We start from the raw sequence: 12,804 nt of genomic DNA on the forward strand, positions 1-12,804 counted from the left end.
TCAGTTTCAGTTGATGTGGCCTGATGACATGCACAAGGTGCTTGTGACGCAGCAATTGCAAGTACTCTTGGATGAAATAGATTATCTTGACCCATTCCAATCTGGGCTCAGGCCTGGTTATGGGACTGAATTGGCCTTGGTTGCCCTGATGGATGACCTTTATTGGGAAAATGACAGAGGGAGTGCCTTTTATGAGCTTCAACTGGTAAGACAGCTGCAGACATTTCTGGACCAGGATAGCCTAACCACTATTGTCCATGCACTGGTAATCTCCAGGCTGGATTACTGTAATGCACTCTATGTGGGGCTGCCCTTGAGATTGGTCAGGAAGCTGCAGCTGGTACAAAATGCAGTGGCGCAACTGCTCACTGGAGCAGGGTATTGCCAACATGTCACCCTGCTACTGAAAGAACTGCACTGGCTGCCCATTACCTACCAGGCTACGGTCAGAGTTCTGGTTTTGGTGTACAAAGCCCTATACAGCTTGGGACCAGGATACCTGAAAGATCATCTTACCCCTTGTATACCCAGTCTATCACTACACTCTGCAGGTGAGTCTCCTGCAGATACCATCTTATCAGGAGGTCTGTTCTGCACATCATAGGAATTGGACTTTTAGTGTAGTGGCACCTACCCTTTGGAATACTCTCCTTTTAAATATTAGATAGGCGCCATCTCTGTTATCTTTTTGGTGCTAGTGAAAACCTTCCTCTTTCAACAAGCCTTTTAAGAAGAGACCTTATCCCAATCTGCATCTGTGTTTGGATTGCTTTATGAGATGTTTTTAAAGCTTTTTTTGGAAGATGCTTTTAAAGATCTTTTGTTTTAATATATTTTAAAGTCTGTTTTTAAGATGCTTTAGAATGTTTTTGTTTGCTGCCCTGGGCTCCTACTGGGAGGAAGGACGGAATATCAATTTAATAAATAAATAATAATACTAAATAACCCCAAGGGCAGCCCCATGTACAGCAGATTGCAGTAATCTAACCTGGAGATTAACAGTGCATGAACAACAGTGGTCAACTATCCTCGTTCAGAAACTACTGAAAGCTGGTAAAAGAAACGCCAAGCCACTGAGGTCGCCTGGGTCTGTAGTAACAGAGATAGATTCAGGAGCTACCCCAGACTATGAACCTGCTCCTTTAGGGAGAGTACGACCTCATCCAAAGAAGGCAACTGACAAATTATATGGACTCAAAAACCGCCCACCCACAGCATCTCCATCTTGCCAGGATTCTAAGTCACCCCCCCCCCCGCATTCAGCCTATCCCTGAGTTCAGGCACCAGTCCAGGGCTTACAAGGCCTCTCCAGATTCAAATGTTACAGAGAGAGAGAGGTGGGTATCATCAGTATACTAATCACTTCTCACCCCAAAAATAGTCTAATGATCGCTCCCAATGGCTTCATGTAGATGTTAATAGCACTGGGGATAGGATGGTAACCTAAAGCTGCCAGGAGACTGAGAAATAATTACCTAATATTATTCTCTGAAACTGACCCTGAAGATAGGACTGGAACCACTGAATAACAGTGTCCACAGTCCCATTCTCACAGAGCCAATTCAGGAGGATACTATGGTCAATGGTATCAAAAGCCACTGAGAGATCAAAAAAGAATGACAGGGCCACACTCCTATCCTTCTCCTGATAAAGTTTATCCATCAGGGTAACCAAGGCCAATTCAGTCTCATAAACAGGTCTGAACCCCAACCAGAATGGGGCAGGATAATCTGTTGCATCCAGGAGTACTTGAAGCTCTTGCGCCAAACTCTCTACATCATCTTCCCCAAAAAGAAGACATTTATGACTGGATCGTAGTTGTCACAAACCAGTGGGTCCAGGGTGGGCTTTTCCAGGAGTTGTCAGATCATCACCTCTTTCAAGACAACTGGGACCATTCCTCCTGCAAGGATGTGTTGACCACACCGTGGATCTACATGGCCACACCCCTTGGGAAGCAAATGGTGGCCTAGCTTCCACTACCAGAAATCCTCTTAAGTTAGTAAGATTTTCTGAACTTTCCCCCATACTTCTTCAGAAAAGGGCACTGCTATTACAATGGATATTCTTTTTTTTAAAGAAGATGTGCTTATACATTAGTATGAGGAGACATGTGAGAGCTGTGCTACTGCACAGAGTGGTAAGATCAAGAAAATAATTAAAAGTTAATATACAATGGAATTCACATTTTAACAAGATATCCATATTTTAACAAGTAGGAAAATGTGTTACCCACAAGTATAAAAAATACAGATAATGTTTCAATAAGACTAAACAAATGTACAGTTTTATTTTTGTACAATAGTGTGCAGATAAAAAAATCTCTCAAAAACTGCAAATGAATTTCATAACTACAATAAAAATAGCACAAACAATTATCTAATGAGTTTCAGTTAACCTCTGGGGAAAAGAGCGGAAAAACTAAAAATCATTTATATAAAGGGTAAGATTGGCTAAATTATTACAACAAAAATCATGCCTGTCATAAAAAACAGAAGGAAGTAGAAAAAGAGGAAGGCCAAACAAGAGATGGATTGATTCCATAAAGGAAGCCACAGACCTGAACTTACAAGATCTGAACACGGTGGTTCATGACAGATGCTCTTAGAGGTCACGGATTCATAGGGTCGCCATAAGTCGTAGTCGACTGAAGGCACATAACAACAACATTATAAGCAAACTGACTGTGTGGTTAATAATGTTTTTTATGCTTTATATAAAAACATTTTTCATTTTCTGGGCACTGAGAAAGGGGTCCTCTCTTATGATTTGTTTTCTATCACTTTGGGGGTGGGGGAATATTAGAAGGTTAAGATGTTGGATTACGACCTGGGAGACCAGGGTTCGTAGCCCCACATAGACATGAAGCTCACTGGGTGACCTTGGGCCAGTCAATGCCTCTCAGCCTCAGAGGAAGGCAATGGTAAACCACCTCTGAATACCGCTTCCCATGAAAACCCTATTCATAGGGCCGCCATAAGTCAGAATTGACTTGAAGGCAGCCCATTTCCATTTTCAGTCCTTCCTGATTTCTATTTCTGTGTATTGCAACATGACCAACAGTGTCAAAGCAGGCGTACTAACTCACAGCAAGTACCAAAGCTAATTCTCATTCTGGGTGTTGTTTTTCTCATGTGTGTATGACACATTAAATGAAGGATTTTTTCCCCAGGAGTACTACTGTAAAAGTGGCCAATATGTATATGTGCACACATACATACACACAAAGAAACAGATGAGAAACAGAAAAGAGATGGAAGCAAAAGAGTATTTGTAAGCGTATTTAATTAAATTATGCTTCATAACTAGTTGCATATGCTGGAAAAGGGTTAATGATATGTATATCTCCCAATGGCTCTCCAGGGAGCAATTCGCTGATTCAGCTCCATTACATCAGACACAATAAAAATGTCTGTGTTGACCAGAAAGCCAGGTCTGGTTCTCTTCAAACACTATCACACTGGTTATGTGACTCATTCTCTCTTTTCTCTCAGCACCAGCATGGCTAATTCTTTAGGAGCTATTTATATTTAAGTCAAGGAAAAAACTTGCATGAAGCAGCAAAAATGATGCAGGCAAACCTCATAAATTATTTCTGCCAGCTGTAAAAGAATAGATAGTATCCGGCTTTAGCTACTGTTAATGGCCATCCCCCGGTTTAAAATTCTTCTGTAGGAAGCCCCATTTAAAATTATTCTTTGGTAAATAGAGTTAACTTCTTTATATTATGCTGTGTGTTCTGATAGGAATACTGTCAGTTTATACTAAATAAACTAACAGATTATTAACAAAGTGTATGATTAAATAGCCCCATAAATTTTCTGTATCTTCTCTCATTATTCTTACTCTTCAAACCAAATGCACCAGCCATGTATTTGTTTTAATAAATCAAAAATATACTGATGCCAGACTTACAAACAATTAAAATCCTCACTTTGCCCTTAATTGTTGAAAGGGTGGAGAAGGGAAATATTTTCATTAATATCTTGATTAGATGACAGTGGTTGAAGAATGTTTGTGACTAACTTCAGGGTTCACAACTAAGGATACTTCTTAGTCTGCAATCTTCTCCTGCTCCTCCTAGTCTATCTTAAGACAGTGACTAAATGCAGAGTTTGTGATTTCAACATTAAGACAGCTTTTCTCCACCTTACCCCCATTTTGCTAACTATTCAGCCTAATGAAGAGCTCTGGGAACCTGAAAGCTTGCTTACCGCTTTGTAACATTTTGGTTGATACTTATAAAGACAATAATCAACTATGGATTTTGATTTTTTTTCAATTGGACTAAATTCAGTTTATTTTTAGCCCAGAATCAGCACTTGGCATTATGAAACATTTGCCTGGTAGTATGCTGTAATGAGCCAGGAGTGAATGGCTGATCAGCTCCTAGCCCACTCCAGCACAGCTGCCAGGTTAGCTTGCAAGCAAGCAGAGGTGTGTGAGGTTAGTAGCTGCAACAGAAGAGCGGGAACAAGGGAGGCCACTAAGGTAGCTTTGTCCAAGGCTCTCCAAAATATCTGCTTCCTCTGAATATTCTGTCTGCTAAGATTAATCTTCAGAAACCACAAAATATCCTGTACGGGGGCTTGGGCTATATGCATTTGAGGAAAAATAAGGTTAGGCTGAAAGTTATTTAGGCAAGCCCAAGGGCTTATGTACATAGTACGTTCCCCCCATTTTTCTCCCCTTTGAACAACTGATTTCCATGCTGCATCACAACCTGCTTTTGAAACTCACCTTAGTTTCAAAAATACTTGCTATGTGACATGAAAGCCCAAAGGTTCTCTAAGTATGCAGAACAAGTTGCACTGTGCTTCAGATCCTGGACAAACTAGGAAAAGATCCATAGACAGGTACATATATGAATGCAACAAGGCAGCAAAATAATGCCACTCTACAGATACCGCATCTCACTTGTGATATCTGAGAAGTAAATATCTGAGAAGTCAAGAAGTATCCATGAAGAAACTTCCTGAAAAATTCAGCATAAACTCTATCTTGCTGCTTTATACAGAATTCTCTCAGATTTCCCATCAAGGGGTTAAAACTTTCTGACCCACAATTTTTTTAAAAAAAGAGTTTTTGAAGGCTTAACTTAAATAACACTGTTCTAGGGAGAAAAAGCATGCTTACTAAGAAGCGTAGCTGAATTCTACAGGACTTTCTTTTGAATATATATGAGTTCCAAATAACTTACAGTGCACTCCTATACACATTTACTAGAAGTAAATTCCACTGTTTTCAAAGAGGCTAACTCCCAGGTAAGTATGAATAACACTGCAGCCTGAAATTAATAAGGCTACTAATGTAAACAATGTATACAGAACAGTTATTCACTTTATAGCTTTGTTGTGACAGATCTGGAGGGAAAGTTTCTGACTCATTGACCATTTTCTTACATACCACTAAACCACTATTTAAGTGCTACGTGCATGAGCTGGAACGAGCCCAAGCAAAGCCTTGGGCTCACTCCCCCCCATCCTCTTCTTCTCTGCATGAGCTGGAGAAGGACTTTGCCAGCATTTAGTTTCACTTTCCCTTAATCTTGGCCTGTTGTTCCACATGAACCAGAGATTGTGGTTTATCACAAACTCTGGCTAGTTAAACAAGCCAGCTTCATAACTCATGATTTGAAGTTTGCTTATTTTGAAAATGATCAGAGTTTGAAATAAGCCATGATCACTGGTTTGTATGAAACAAGCCAAGACTAGGGGAAAATGAAACCAAACACTGGCAAAGTCTTTCTCCTAAGGGAGGGAAGCAGAGAGTGCTTCAACCTAAGACTTTGTTCAGGCTTGTTGCACTCCATGAATACACTACGAAATTATGGTTTAGCATTATGTGTAAACTGAGCCAGCGTTACTTTAAAACATATTCCACATCTTCAAATATCTACTGTATTTGTCAGTCATTTATCTATTACACAGTTATATCCAAACCTTCCTTCAATGAGCTCAATATGGTGTTCTTCCCCTTTCCTCTTATCCTCACAAGAACCCTGTGAGGTAAGTTATGGCAAGAGACAGTGACCTGCCTAGGCACTGGCCCTAATCCGACACATTAATCCACGATATCACCTTAGCTTTCAAAGATAGTTCTCTTTTCATACAATAGTTGTTGTTATTTCTAAATTACTGATAAATCATGGTTTCCAATATTCATTATGTGAGCCATGCTAGGTAATTGGCGGTAGAACACTGCTTTGTCACTAGAAATTAAGGCCTGTCTCCAAAGATTAAAGCTGTTCAACATACGCCAATAAAATGAGTTGTTTGAGGAAGGACTAGAAGTCATAAGCTATTCTGACACAAAGCTTAACCTCTGGACTGGTAAACGCTCTGGCAATATGACAAGTATTGTCTGCTAATAACATGCATAACTGATTTTTAAAGCATCTACATTGTCTTGGTATTGTCACTTTTGTGGCTGTGAAGTCTCACCATGAACAGTACATGCATAAGAGAGGAGTGGCAGGAGACAGAGAGAGAGAGTGAGAGAGTGAAAGAGAGGTATCAAAGGATAAATGGAGGTGGGAGGAAGTGGGGAAGGGAGAGAGAGAGAGATGAGAGACTAGGAGTCATGCTGTGAATCAAATAACTATACCAATATTGTTTATCTACTAGAACATTTTCTTTTTAAAAGCCAACATAGCAATTTATGTAGCACTTTAACATTTCTGCATAAAGCATTTTAATACCAAACTATTGTTTCCTAACCTCCTCTTCGGATGCACACCTTAATGTGGTGAGGGGGTTTGAGCAATGCCGTCAGGAGTCTAGACCAAGAGGCTAGACTCCTAGTAGGGGCACCCAAGGCGGAATGGTCAAAGCTGAAACACTAGACTAAGATGCATCCAAACTCAGGGGAAGGCAATGGTAAACCACCTCTGAATATCTCTTACCACGAAAACCCTATGAACAGAGTATCCAAAATGCAACAAGAGATAGTGCTGGAAGATGAGACCCCAAGGTCGGAAGGCACTCACCAAGCTACTGGGGAAGAACAAAGGACAAGTACGAGTAGCGCTGTCACTAATGACGCAGCTGGGTCAAAGCCGAAAGGAAGCCCAGAGGCTGATGTGCACAGATGCAAAAGGAGAGTCGGAGTTGTACGACGCACACAATAGGAACATGGAATGTGAGAAGCATGAACCAGGGAAAGTTACAAATTGTCAAGCAAGAAATGGAACGCATCAACATTACAATACTTGGTGTGAGCAAACTAAAATGGACAGGAATGGGACATTTCCAATCAGGCAACTACAAAATATTTTATGCAGGAAATGAGAAATTAAGAAGAAATGGGGTTGCTTTAATAGTGAGAAGTGATGTAGCAAGAGCAATTAGGAGCTACAACGCAAGGTCTGAGTGAGTGATATCAATGAGACTAAATGGGAAACCTATCAACATAACCATCATCCAAGTCCATGCTCCGACGGCAAACACAGAAGAGGAATTGGAGAGATTTTATGCAGAAGTACAGGAAGAAATTGATCACACACCAAAACAAGATGTGCTGATAATCATGGGGGATTGGAATGAAAAAGTAGGGAACAGAGAAGAATTAGGAATTGTGGGGAAATGGGGCCTAGGAGACAGAAACGAAGCAGGAGAAAGACTTATTGAATGTGAAGCCAATAATTTGTTTCTTGCGAACACATTTTTTGAAAAACCGAAAAGATGACTATACACGTGAACATCACCAAATGGTCAATATAGGAATCAAACTGAAGGTGGAGAAGTTCCATACTTTCTGCAAAAACAAGACCAGGAGCAGACTGCGGTACAGATCATGAACTGGTCGTATCGAAAATCAGAATAAAGTTAAAGATGACCAACAAAGCAATCATAACACCAAAATACAATTTAAATAACATCCCAGAAGCATATAAAGATCAAATAAGAACAGGTTTGAGGCTTTAAACTTAGTTGACAGAGAACCAGAAGAACTATGGAATGAAGTCAGAGGTGTTACCAGAGAAAAATGCAAAAAGACAACACCTCCTGCTAAAAAGAGAGAAAGACCTCAATGGATGACTGAAGAAACTCTTCAAATGGTTAAAGAGAGAAGGAAAGCAAAAGCAAAAGGAGACAGAAACACAGTCAGAACCCTAAATGCAACAATACAGCGACTAGTACGTAGGGACAAAGAGAACTATTACAATAGTTCTGTATAGAGATAGAACAGGACAACAACAAAAAAACTAAACAATGGCCCACAGACTGGAAGTGTTCAATATACATCCCGATTCCAAAGAAAGGGGATCCCAGGGAATGCAGTAATTATTGAACTATTGCCTTAATATCCCATGCAAGTAAAGTAATGCTCAACATTCTACAACAAAGGTTCTTGCCATATATGGAGCGAGAAATGCCAGATGTCCAAGCTGGATTTAGAAAGGGAAGAGGTACCAGAGATCATATTGCAAACATACGTTGAATAAGGGAACGGACCAAGGAATTTCAGAAGAAAATCACCCTATGCTTTATAGATTACAGCAAAGCCTCTGATTGCGTAGATCATGAAAAACTATGGAATGCTTTAAAAGAAATGGGGGTGCCACAGCATCTGACTGTCCTGATGGGCAACCTATACTCTGGACAAGAGGCTACTGTAAGGACAGAATATGGAGAAACTGATTGGTTCCCCATCAGAAAGCGTGTGAGACAGGGGTGTATTTTATCACCCTATTTATTTATACGCAGAACATATCGTATGGAAAGCAGAATTGGATCAAGAAGAAGGAGGTGTGAAAATTGGAGGGAGAAATATCAATAATTTAAGATATGCAGATGATACCACACTACTCGCAGAAAAGAGTAATGATTTCAAACGAATGCTGATGAAAGTTAAAGAGGAAAGCACAAAAGCAGGGCTACAGCTGAACATCAAAAAGACTAAAGTAATGACAACAGAAGATTTATGTAACTTTACAGTTGACAAGGAGGACATTGAACTTCTCAAGGATTATCAATATCTTGGCACAATCATTAACCAAATTGGAGACAATACTCAAGAAATCAGAAGAAGGCTAGGACTGGGGAGGGCAGCTGTGAGAGAACTACAAAAGGTCCTCAAATGTAAAGATGTATCACTGAACACTAAAGTCAGGATCATTCAGACCATGGTATTTCCGATCTCTGTATGGATGTGAAAGTTGGACAGTGAAAAAAGCTGATAAGAGAAAAATCAACGCATTTGAAATGTGGTGTTGGAGAGAGCTTTGTGGATACCATGGACTGCAAAAAAGACAAAAAATTGGGTGTTAGAACAATTTAAACCAGAACTGTCACTAGAAGCTAAAATGATGAAACTGAGGTTATCATACTTTGGACACATCATGAGAAGACATGATTCATTAGAAATTTATTTATTTATTTATTTAATTACGCTTTTAAACCGCCCTATAGCAATGAGCTCTCAGGGCGGTGTACAGCAAAATAAAACCACATTTAAAAAACGAACAAGTGTGGATTAAAACATACAATATAAAACATATTTAAAAACAAAATTAAAATACGAATAAAATAAAAATACAATTACAGTTAAGTTTAAAATAAAATTAAATTTAAGTTTAAAAGTTTAAAATGCCTGGGCGAAGAGGTAGGTTTTTACCTGGCGCCGAAAAGATAACAAAGAAGGCGCCAGGCGTATCTCATCTGGGAGGGCATTCCATAATTCGGGGGCCACCACTGAAAAGGCCCTAGATCTAATTGTTGTTCTCTGGGCCTCCCTATGAGTTGGGACCGGGAGAAGGGCCTTAGATGTCGAGCGCAGTGAACGGGTAGGTACATAGCGAGAGAGGCGTTCCATCAGATATTGCGGTCCGATGCCGTTAAGGGCTTTATAGGTAAGAACCAACACTTTGAATCTGGCCCGGAAACATATAGGTAGCCAGTGCAGTTGGGCCAGAATAGGTGTTATATGGTCGAATTTCTTCGTCCCAGTAAGAACTCTGGCCGCAGCATTCTGCACTAGCTGAAGTTTCCGAATCGTCTTCAAAGGTAACCCTACGTAGAGTGCATTACAGTAATCCAATCTAGAGGTTACCAGAGCGTGAATAACTGAGGCGAGGTTCTCCCTGTCCAGATAGGGTCGTAGTTGGGCTACCAGCCGAAGCTGGTAGAACGCATTCTGTGCCACCGAGGCTACCTGAGGCTAAAGTGACAGGAGCGGATCTAATAAGACCCCCAAACTACGGACCTGCTCCTTTAGGGGGAGTGTAACCCCATCCAGAGCAGGTTTGACATCAACCACCTGGGCAGAGTACCCCCCCACCAACAGCATCTCAGTCTTGTCAGGATTGAGTTTCAGTTTATTAGCTCTCATCCAGTCCATTATCGCGGCCAGGCAGCGGTTCAGTACATTGACAGCCTCACCTGAGGAAGATGAAAAGGAGAAGTAGAGTTGCGTATCATCAGCATATTGCTGAAAACGCACTCCAAAACTCCTGATGACCTCACCCAGCGGCTTCATATAGATATTAAACAGCATGGGGGACAGAACTGAACCCTGCGGGACCCCATATTGGAGTACCCAGGGACTCGAGTAATGCTCCCCAAGCATCACCTTCTGGAGGCGATTCCCAAGATAGGAGTGCAGCCACTGCCAAGCAGTGCCTCCAATTCCCAAGTCCGTGAGTTGCCCCAGAAGGATACCATGGTCGATGGTATCAAAAGCCGCCGAGAGATCAAGGAGAACCAACAGAGTTACACTCCCTCTGTCTTTCTCCCGACAGAGGTCATCATACAGGGCGACCAAGGCTGTTTCTGTACCAAACCCCGGCCGAAAGCCCGATTGAAATGGGTCCAGATAATCAGTTTCATCCAAGAGAGCCTGGAGTTGGTGAGCGACCACGCGCTCTAGAACCTTACCCAGAAATGGAACATTTGCTACCGTTCTATAGTTGTTAAAATTATCAGGGTCCAAGGAGGGCTTTTTTAGGAGCGGTCTCACCACTGCCTGTTTCAGGCAGAGTGGGACCACTCCCTCTCGTAAAGAGGCATTAATCACCTCCTTGGCCCAACCGGCTGTTCCATTCCTGCTAGCTTTTATTAGCCATGAGGGGCAAGGGTCCAGAGCAGAAAAGATAATAATGCTTGGAAAAACAGAAGGGAGTAGAAAAAGAGGAAAGCCAAACAAGAGATGGATTGATTCCATAAAGGAAGCCACAGACCTGAACTTACAAGATCTGAACAGGGTGGTTCATGACAGATGCTCTTGGAGGTCACTGATTCATAGGGTCGCCATAAGTCATAGTTGACTTGGAGGCACATAACAACAAAATTGTTTCCTAAAGTTACATTAGCATCAGGCCCTTTCATGTAATAGTATGGCGGTGGAAAAGGATGGTAACTCAACTGTTATATGTTTTCATGCCAATACCCTTAGGAACACTATTTCAGTCTTTGTAAGCATACGTAACTATGATCAAACAGAATGTGCAATGGCAGATGTGAAACATTGTAAGAACTAGTCCCCATGATTGATTAGCAATTTACTGACTTTTCACATTTACCTACTTTAATGCTTTAATGCTTCAGCTGCAAACATTGTCTTTGAAAAATCAATTGTTCTAGCGCAAAAGCACAGTTTAATTTCTGAAAAGCACACTTTTTGGTCTGAAAATATTATGACTGAAAAGCTCTAAAAAGAAATGATTCTGCCAGAGAGCCTTAGTCAACTTGAATTAGAAACAGCCATTTATCTTTTTTTCTACTTAGAGATAGAACAAATGATAAATATTAAATAAGATGAAAGTTTTAAAATGTAGAAATAAATATCCTAAACTTCTTACTTGACTAAGAAACATTTTAGAAGTAAAATAAATTAATGATGAACAGACCTTGAAGTTATGATTGAGAACAGATTTTCAGATTCAGAGGAAAATGCTGAATGATGATTTCTGAACTTCCTTATTATCTGCATTTAATGTCTGTTTCTAATTTGCTCTATATGTGAAACTTTGTGAACGATCATTTGCAGCACATTTTTTTCCTTTTTATTTAAATTTCAACTTTGACACATCTTTAGTTCTTGGGATATGAGTAGGAAAGAGAGTAAAAATATTCAACATAGTTCTTAAAACATGAGTGAAGCACACACACAAATAAAAATCCCTAAGCCTGATTCAGCACTTGATTGCAGAGGCAAGGAACACATGTGTGCAATTACACTTCAGACCCATGCCATACACAGCCCATACGGAGGGTAGCAATCCTAATAGAGTGATCACATTACCAGGTCATGTCCCAGAAGCTGGTAGCTGTTTAGGTAGTGCTGTGCAGTGATCCCCTGGGTCCAGCAACCCAAATCCCTCTCAATCTTAAATTAGCATCTGGGATATGACTATCCCATTAAGAACTGAAGCAGGCTCCCACACCACAACATGGGCTGTCACTACCAGCAAATCTCCTCATAACAATTGGAATCCTAAATAGACACATTTCATTTGTGGACATTTCATCAACTACGCACTGATATTTTTATCATTATCAGTCTCTCATAGCTACTTGAAAAGAGATACCCTCCCACAACCATCCAGTACATTTGAAATTGGCCCTGAAGTGAGCTATCAAATTTAATAGCTACAAAATACTACCCTAAAATAAAAGTTTCCTGCTTAAGAAACAATTATGGGGTTATTTGATATACTAACAACTTTTTAAAAAAACAATCACTATCAGAATTTCCCAAAACCACTCAAGGGATTTCTGAAAATGAACATAACGATGATGCAAAAATAGAGATCAATAGAGTCCTGCTAACCTGAAAATCTAGCAAATTTAATGGAAGCAGGAG

At 40.4% G+C, this 12,804-nt stretch overlaps 1 protein-coding gene across 6 annotated transcripts in view; it reads right to left on the reverse strand.

Annotated features, from left to right (window-relative positions):
• IFT80 (intraflagellar transport 80) overlaps positions 1 to 12,804 on the reverse strand; it is a 118,703-nt gene that overhangs the window by 54,543 nt on the left and 51,356 nt on the right. The window lies entirely within an intron of this gene.

This window comes from Rhineura floridana, chromosome 7 (genome assembly GCF_030035675.1).
Source record: "Rhineura floridana isolate rRhiFlo1 chromosome 7, rRhiFlo1.hap2, whole genome shotgun sequence".
Lineage (NCBI taxonomy): Eukaryota > Metazoa > Chordata > Lepidosauria > Squamata > Rhineuridae > Rhineura > Rhineura floridana.